This window comes from Galeopterus variegatus, unplaced genomic scaffold (genome assembly GCF_000696425.1).
Source record: "Galeopterus variegatus unplaced genomic scaffold, G_variegatus-3.0.2 Scaffold1857, whole genome shotgun sequence".
In the NCBI taxonomy this organism is placed as follows: domain Eukaryota; kingdom Metazoa; phylum Chordata; class Mammalia; order Dermoptera; family Cynocephalidae; genus Galeopterus; species Galeopterus variegatus.
Genome location: NW_007727968.1, coordinates 337,309 through 346,483, shown reverse-complemented (window position 1 = coordinate 346,483; position 9,175 = coordinate 337,309). Strand labels below are relative to the sequence as shown.

Here is a 9,175-nt window from a genome sequence, read left to right as displayed (position 1 = left end):
CAAGCACGAAGGAAAGAAAACCAGAAGGATGTCTGGTGACCTAAAGCCCTCTGTAGAAGTGGGTGGTAAGAGCTCTGATCCACTTCTCAAACCCAGGGCCAAGGCACATCAGCCACAGCCCATTCTCCCACCTTCCCAAATGTCCTCTCCAAAACCCAGCTCTTCTGTCTTCCTTTCCCTCACCAGCCTGCTCCTGTTTCCAACCAGCTCGTTTGTCTCCAGGTTTTATGCTGCTGGCTCTAACTTTCTAACTCCTGCTTGGAGAGATCAGCCCTTGGACAAAAGTACACACAGTGTCTTCTAAAGACTGGTTTACACAGAAGGAATTATGTAATGAAAGAAAAAAAAAGTGCCTGCCGGGAGGGGTTTCAGGAGAACTGGGCTTCAGTTGCAGGTCTGTCTCTTGCATGCTACGACATCTCGGGCAAGGCCTTTAACCTTCCTTAGCCTCAGTTTCCACATCTGTCAAAGTGGGAATAGTCCCTCCTTGTTTGCTCCATATAAATCAAATGAGATGTTTGTGGAAATGCTTGAAAACACTCTACAAATATTCAGGGTCCCGTTTCCCCCCCAATTATCCTATGACAAATGCGTCATTCACCAAATGATTACTTTCTGTGATGGGTCACACTGGGCTGGACCCTGGAGAAATGACAATAAGTATGGAATGTTCCCTGATCTCGAGGAGCTCACCTGTGGGTGGTACAGCATTGTAAGTGGGCAATTAAAATATATTCTGCTAAATCTCGTACGTGAACTTAAGCAGCACCCAGCTCAGAACAAAAGGTTTTGCAGGGAGAGAGCTAACACAACAGCTAAATCTGGAAGAGTGGTTGGCGAATTTGCCAAGAAAAGAAGGGGTAAAGGTCATTCCAGGCAGAAAAGCAGGAAAAATGAGACCATGGGGAGTTTAGAGTACAGCAAGTATCTCATTATAGCTGGGGTTGAGGTTAGGGGACCAGGCAGAGATGACACTGGAGAGTCAGGCAGGAGGCACCTGCTGGATGTCACATTGCAAACTTGTGAAGATGATATTTCTATAGTGCACATGGGGTACCAGCTACCTTTCTAGTAGATTACACATATTAACTCTTAATTCTCCCAACATCCACATCTCACAGAAGGGAAAATTGCATCTCAGAGAAGGCAAGTAACTTGCCCAAGGTCATACGACTGGAAAATCTGCCAACGAGGTAGGTTTTGCTTTAAGGCCTTTGAGACGTGAAGAGATGTTAAGCAGGTTTTGAGAGGCCTGATCAGATTTATTTCTATTTATTCTAGTGCCTATCTGTTTCCAGTCTTTTCGATAACATCTTGACAGTCTGCCTAACTGATAAAGTATATGTCATTTTCTCACGTGGAAATTTATATTGTTTGTTTAAATCCCTAATGATTAACTATTTTGTGGGCTTATCAATAAAGCAGTATAGACACTGCAGTCTTCTGGGATGGGGTAGATTATCAATGGAAATTTATACTTATGATCAATTAGCTTGACTAATTTTGATTTTCCTCCTTTCCCTAGTAATCCTTTGTAAAGGCTAAATAGAGTGACAGTGGACTTGAAAAATACAAATACTAGTAAGCAAGACACAATATATACGAAAAGCCTTAAACTGTTCAGACTAGTAATCCTTTGTAAAGGCTAAATAGAGTGACAGTGGACTTGAAAAATACAAATACTAGTAAACAAGACACAATATATACGAAAAGCCTTAAACTGTTCAGACTTTTTTTAAAAATTTCATTTCATTTCCAGGAATTTATCCTAATCAAATAATCAGGCACACTAATTTATACATACATGAGGAGTGTTATTTAGGTAATGGGCATGAATTCCTGCTGATGCTTGGGCTCCATATAATCTTTCTAAACATATTAAGTCTGGTTTATCACCACTAGCCAGGGTTGGTGGGAAGTGCAATCAGTTTTTTGAGTTCTAGTTATTCACTTCTATTCCTTGGGATTGTGAAGAATCGTTGGGCAGAAGCAGTCCAGGAATTTAGGAAAGGAAGTTCCTAGTTTTATTATCCAGACTTGTAAGTATTTTGTCATGGCCAGTACCTCTGTGGATGGCATCACAACCCCGTGGGCAGAAATCAGCCGCAGGGATTCAGGGTAGTCCCCAGGCATCCCCATCGAGCTTCTCCCACCACCAGCCTCCTGGGGAGTTCTGCCCTCTTTCCCAGTCTCAGAAAGAGCCTTGCTCTTCTCCCTCTGTTAGAAGTTCAAAGCCTCCATCCCTTCCCTGTCTAGGTCCCAGTTTACTGGGCTTCCAATTGAGTCACCTCCCTGAGCACACACTTTCGAAAACAAGGACCTGTTATCTTGCCCCTAGGACCAAGAAAAGCCCAGACTGCCCCATCCTAAAACTCCATGAGGGCTCTTGGGAAGAGAAGGGAAGAAAGACCTCTGTTGTTTTATAATGAACCTACAGCCTAGAAAACAGGCCAGTTTATTCTCAATGTATTCTGCCACATTAAAATTTTAATAAGTCATCCTATTACATTTATGATAGTGAACATCTGGAAAAACCTTAAATGTTCTACTGAAGGGAGTATATGTTGAAATAATTTACAGCAATTAAAGGGCTCCAAAGGGCTCCATTTCCTTAAATGTTCTACTGAAGGGAGTATATGTTGAAATAATTTACAGCAATTAAAGGGCTCCATTTAAAAAAAAAAAACTATTTCAGTGATTTGGAAACATACTCTTGGTACACCCATTAAAAAATACAGGTTACAAAGCAGGGTATGCAATTGAAGATAATCTAAGAATGTATTAACACACACACACACACACACACACACACACACAACTGTATCACAGACAATCAGTGCTTGTCTCAAGAGTAGTGGGATTATGGTTGAGGTTTATTTTCTTTTTTATGCTTCTGTGAATTTTCCTAATTTCTTCATATACTTGTATTTTTTTGTAATAACACTCTATGGCAGTGTACAATTATGCATGTGTGTGTGTGTGTGTGTGTGTGTGTGGCACTGGCCCTTTTTCTGGAGTAGTTAACTCGCTTAAGGGAAGTAGTTAGTGATCCATCTCAATGGACTTATTAGATATAACATTTCAAGAGAAACAAAAACATATGTCCACATAAAAATGTGAACTCAAATGTTCATAGCAATTTATTGATAATAGTTCATAACTTTAAACAATCCAAATACCCATCGAGAGGTAAAAGGATAAAAAAATTTTGGTATATGCATACATAAAAGAAATGAATTCTTTTTTTTTTTTTTGTCTTTTTGTCTTTTTTCGTGACCGGCAACGGATCGCAACCCTCAGTGTCGCGCCCGTACCGGACCGGGACCGGGACCGGCAACGGGATCGCAACCCTCGGTGCTGCGCCCACCCCTCGCTCAGCCAGTGAGCGGCCGGTCTGCATGTGGGATCCGAACCCTCGGCGGGAGCGTCACCGCGCTCCCAAGCGGAGCACTGTAGCAGTGCACCACCGGGCCAGCCCGTGGACTTATTGGTTGAGAATAAAACATTAACTTGTGAAGGGAATAAAATAACAATGCGGAAAGAACAATACAAAATACAGGCAGTATAAGACAAAAACTTAAATATTTATCAGGATAATAGTACTGTAGTGTTTTTTTTTAAGCTTTTGTTGTTTTTCCTTTAGAGATGTGATAAATGATACAAATATATATGTTTTATTTCTGCCAAAATCAGCTCTTGGGCAATGTGCAATTTTTAGAAATAGGCCTGATGTTTAAATAGGCTTGTGTCAGATGGTGGATCTTTTACTAATTAACTGCATGATTGAGAACAAGTCGATAGATTCTCTGGACCTTAATTTCTTCATCGTTTATTTTTACTTTGTTATTTAGCAAATGCTTCCATAGCACTAACAACATGCCCGACACTCTAAGTTTTGCAAATATCAACTAAGTTAATCCTTATTCCTACCCTATGAGGAAGGTGTATTATCCCTACGTTATGTATGAGGAAACTCAGGAAAAAAAAGAGGGGTTAAAAATTCACCCAAGGTCACATTGATAGTAAGCAACAAAATCAGGATTCAAATCCCAGCTGTCTGGCTCCAGGCTCCATTATATTAGCTCCTGGGTTATGTTATGCTGGACTAAATGACATTTACATGCCAATAATTTATGTGTGTAAAACACCCGACATCCCAGCACATTATTTCTCTGTACTTCCTAAATCTCTTTTCTCTTGTTGTCCCCTGAATTTTCTTTTGAAAATCCAATTGAGAAAATTATTAAATTTACTCCAGGCTTTATTTTATGAAATGCTGACTCTCTTCCCATTGGGGATTAATTCCTTAACTTCCCTATTCTCAATTCAGCTTTTCAGTACTGAATACTGAATTAAGTACAGGGGAAGAGAGAGTGTGTCTTTATTTTGGGTCCATATTCTTCAACGTGGCAATCCTAAGCATTGCCTACCCAATTCAGCTGGCTGCTGGCTTTCTGGCTAGATCAAGTTCAAAAACCAGCTTAACTTTTTGATATGCCAGTAGACAGAAAGAAAGAGGAGGAGAAGTATTTTTTCTTGTTAGAACATACGTAAACACAAAATGGAAGTTTCAGATTTTTAGAATTTACTGACTTTTAAAAAATATTAGAACTACAACCCTCAGCTAGAGAATGGGCTTACCAGATTTTAGTGAGTAAACAGCCTTCTTCCCTTTGTACTAACAGTAAAGATTTAACCACCCACTAGTACAAGAAGTACTGACCAGTCAGGTTCTTGGAGAGCTGAGACCTCCAAGGGCTACTTCCCCACAGGCAGAGCCTGTGTGGGCCAAAGTACAAATGGAGACCTGCATACCATATCTCTAAATATTTCAAAAGTACAAATCAAGACAGCACTTTATTAAATAATTTTCCTACTCTTTTACCTTGATGAATCCACCTTCCTAAAACCAGAATGGTATTGAGGATTCTCCCCTGTGTCTGGTGTTCTGTATCAACTTCTAGCCCGAGTCCCCACTCTGCCCACTCCTGCTTTCTTTTGCTTTGGGAAAGCCTGTGGAGACTCCAGCCCACCTGGAGCCCCTCCCCCGTTCACCTCTCAGGTCTAGGGGTGCACACACTGGCAGCACAGTTCATCCTTGGGAGGATGGTCCTGGGGAAGGAGCCTGTGCAGGTGCTGGAGGTGCAGGGAATTCAGAACCCCAGGGCCTGGATACCCAGAGCACACTCTAGAAGGGTGGTGAAGCACAGGCTCTGGGTGGACATGTCCCTTTGACCTACTCACTCCTTGCCCTGTACGGAGGGCCATGATGGGGCAAGCAGAGGGGCAGAGCAGGCCCTGTGGCATATGAAGTCCAGGCCAGCAGCCCCTCTTACTGGGTCTAAGGGCCATATTTCTCTGATATAACCTCAGTCACCAGCTATGTTACCTGGGATGAAAGAGTTAGGAGATACTGTGGTAGAAAATTAATCTTCTGTGACACAGCTCTTTAAGGGAAAGACCTTCTGCCTCCCCCTTTGATAAAATCAAATTTTAGTTATACTTGTACATATTCCACAATTTTTTGATTTTGCAATATTGAATTGTGAAAGACCCTTCCCATGGGGGACACCTGGGGAAAACCTGGAGCAGTCACCTAGAAGAGTTCAATCATTCGGTGGGCTCCATGCTTAGCTGAGAGCTGGGGATATTTTAAGACCTTAAAAAAAAAGCTTTAATGGGAGAACCATGAGGATGAGCCAGTTTGGACACAGGAAGAGAAGGCAGTCTGCTAGGATCTGTTAGGTGACCCTGACTGACGGAGGGACACTGATTCCAGGATGTTGAGATGATGATGATAATGACACTAATACATAGTGAGTGCCAATTAGGAGCAGGTACTGTGCTAAATACAATATATATAATATATAATTACACATAATTTACATGTATTATATAATATATATAACTGTCATTTCACACAGCCACCCTTTGAAGAAGTGAAGCTTAAAGGATTCAGAAACTTGCTTAAAGTTATGTTGCTAGTTAAATTTCAAAAATGAGATTATACTGCAGGTTTGTCTTCTATAGAGACTAAACTCTTAACTAGTCTGTTATATCCCACAGGAAGAGAAGGCAGTCTGCTAGGATCTGTTAGGTGACCCTGACTGACGGAGGGACACTAATTCCAGGATGTTGAGATGATGATGATAATGACACTAATACATAGTGAGTGCCAATTAGGAGCAGGTACTGTGCTAAATACAATATATATAATATATAATTACACATAATTTACATGTATTATATAATATATATAACTGTCATTTCACACAGCCACCCTTTGAAGAAGTGAAGCTTAAAGGATTCAGAAACTTGCTTAAAGTTATGTTGCTAGTTGAATTTCAAAAATGAGATTATACTGCAGGTTTGTCTTCTATAGAGACTAAACTCTTAACTAGTCTGTTATATCCAATTACTGCTTTAGAAAAATAGGCAAATTGGTAGAATTCCAGCCAAAAATAGACCCAGTGTTNATTACTGCTTTAGAAAAATAGGCAAATTGGTAGAATTCCAGCCAAAAATAGACCCAGTGTTAACCATCCAGGGAAAGTTTTAGGCATGTTGAACTGAAAGAAGAAAATAGCCTGAAGGAGAACCATCTAGAAGGTGGACGAAAGCCTGGGGAAGAAAGGTTGGCCCCAGGGCCCAGGGGTAAGGGCATAAAGCCTTGTGGGGGTCCTCGGTGGAAGTGCTGTGGGCCAGTGCTAGTGGCTGGAAGCTGCAGTCTGTGAAACTTTAGCAGATTTTGAATGCAAAGAAAATGTCTCCACTCTTAGGAGCTACACTAACATAAATCTTAGAGAGGCTTGGTATAGGGTTCAGTTAGGAGAGGAATGAATAAATCTCATCCACAAGACTGGATCCAAGGGATGAATTAATGAAGAGGTCTCGAGGGGGCAATCCTCAGCTCATTTGTGTTTTAATTAAGACCAAGAGAAACTAATCCCTTCAAGAGTTCTTGTGATTCTTTAATCCCTCATCTTTGCTTCCTACACCATTTCCGTGAAATTGCATGCAGCAAAATGACTTGAAAAATGAAGAGATTTGTTCCCTTGTTTCTGAGAAAAAAATTTAGGAGTTGGGAGAAAGTGGAAAACAGAAAACCAAATGGGAAAAATGGGAGAGGAAAGGGAAGAGGCAGAGAGAGTCCAAGTAGAATACCTGGTGATTGTTCAAGAGGCCATTGGTTTACTTCTCACGCACCTGCTGGAGAGAGAAAGAAAAGCTCGCCCAAGAACAAGAATTGACCCTGGGAATTACTTATGTATGTCCCAACACCTCCTCCATCCCAGTTACTTCTCACGCACCTGCTGGAGAGAGAAAGAAAAGCTCACCCAAGAACAAGAATTGACCCTGGGAATTACTTATGTATGTCCCAACACCTCCTCCATCCCAGTACTGATGGTGACTTACCAGTGGTCCCTGGGCTTGGTGGGTGAAGGCTGACCTGAGGAATGGGGACTGAAGCTGTGGAAGGCCCATCTATCTCTACCATAATGATTTCCTTTGACCATAAAGGAGGGATCTGTACCTTCCAAGTTAAAGTACAGATTCATGAGGGTTCGCATTCAGGCATTCATCTTGTTAAAGAGATAGTTTATGCCACCTGAGAAACAACAGTGCATTTTTTTTTCAAAATTCTGTCTTCATTATATACAAATTTTACTTAAAGGAAAACACTGTAAACAATGTTGAATTCTAGTTAAACACTTCAGCAAGCATATCCTTAGGGGTGAACTGTACTGATATCTGCAAATTACTTTGAAATGCATCAGAAAATAAGATGGATTGATGAGTGAATAGGGGGTGAATAGTTGAATAGATATTTGATAAAGCAAGTACAGAAAAATGTTATTTATAGCATCTAGGTGGTTTGCATATGGGCGCTCTGTATGTTTGAAAAATTTTATAATAAAGTATCGGAAAACTTACTAGGGAGAAGCACTTTAAAAAGAGTACACAGACACAAGATTATCAACCTTTTTGATCATGCCATTTTAACAAAAGCTCACTGAAAAATGAGAATGCTTTCTTTTATCTTTATCTGTTTCTTTTGTCTCTTCTGCCTTTTTCTCTTTTGCAGACTATTATAGCACAAATATTGGTCCTTGGTAAAGACATGTTTCTTTACTACCCACTTAAAACTTAGGGGGAAATATACTGTGTCATTGTTCTTGTGAAATATGTTAATTTGAGAAATCCAACCGTGATTGTCAACTATGCATATCCTATTTAGTTATATGTGAAATGCATCTACAATTAACAAATGTTCAGTAGAAATTAGTATGTTGTCCGTGAAGAATTTTAGTTTAGTTTACTTTTGTTTTGCTTTTTGATTCAAGCTGGACATTAGTAATGAGATGAAATCTAAAATACACCAATGTCCAGAAATGACTGCAATTATTAAGTGATAAAATGTGCACATTCTATCTGAAAGCACAAGGCATTTCTGTGGATTTTATGGGTGTGTTTCTGGGTGTTTAAATTTCAAATCACTCTTTGTAACTGCAGCTGATGCTTTGGAGAGATTGGGTGTTAGTGGTAAGGAGGAAGGGGACAATGTTTTACCTTTCTCATGCCCACCAAAACAACAACAACAAAAACTACAAAATAGTGTTAAGTCTGAGATATCACCTAAATTAACCTCTACTAGTACATTTTCACAGCTGATTCTTTATTTTCAAATTACCTTCAATTATAAAATTACTGTATAATCTTTTTCACCAATGTTATACTTATGTAGAGCATTATAAATAAGATATATCTATAAATAGTGAAAAAGTTGTCAATAATGGATTAAAAATTATCTAATGAACTTATTTTTAAATATTATGTTCATTCAAGTTCAATTGCTTAAAAAATTTGAAAAGAAAATTTGATTTCAAAGAAAGAGTAAAGTTGAAGATTTTTAAATTACTTAGCAGCTCTGTATGATGAATCTTATCATTTTTACGGCAAAACAAGTGAATTTCCAAATCATCAAGCACTAACACACAACAGTAAATCTTACTCATCTTTTATATAAAAGCTAATATTCTGGCCTTTTCATCCAAAAGAAACAAAACAAAGCCCTCATTTTTCAAGACTATAAAGTATAAATACTTGAAATCATAAAATAAGGTCTAAATTTACTATTTTTATAAAGTGAATGGAATTAGTTTCTAATGAGTCT

At 39.3% G+C, this 9,175-nt stretch overlaps 1 long non-coding RNA gene across 1 annotated transcript in view; it reads right to left on the bottom strand.

Annotated features, from left to right (window-relative positions):
- Positions 1 to 7,294: 7,294 nt before the first annotated feature.
- Positions 7,295 to 9,175, bottom strand: part of LOC103595822 — a 4,331-nt gene continuing 2,450 nt past the window's right edge. The window contains exons 2-3 of the long non-coding RNA XR_550989.1: positions 7,417 to 7,609; positions 7,295 to 7,313 (exon numbers count right to left, since the gene is read on the bottom strand). This is a non-coding gene — a long non-coding RNA (uncharacterized LOC103595822). The remainder of the gene's footprint in view (positions 7,314 to 7,416; positions 7,610 to 9,175) is intronic.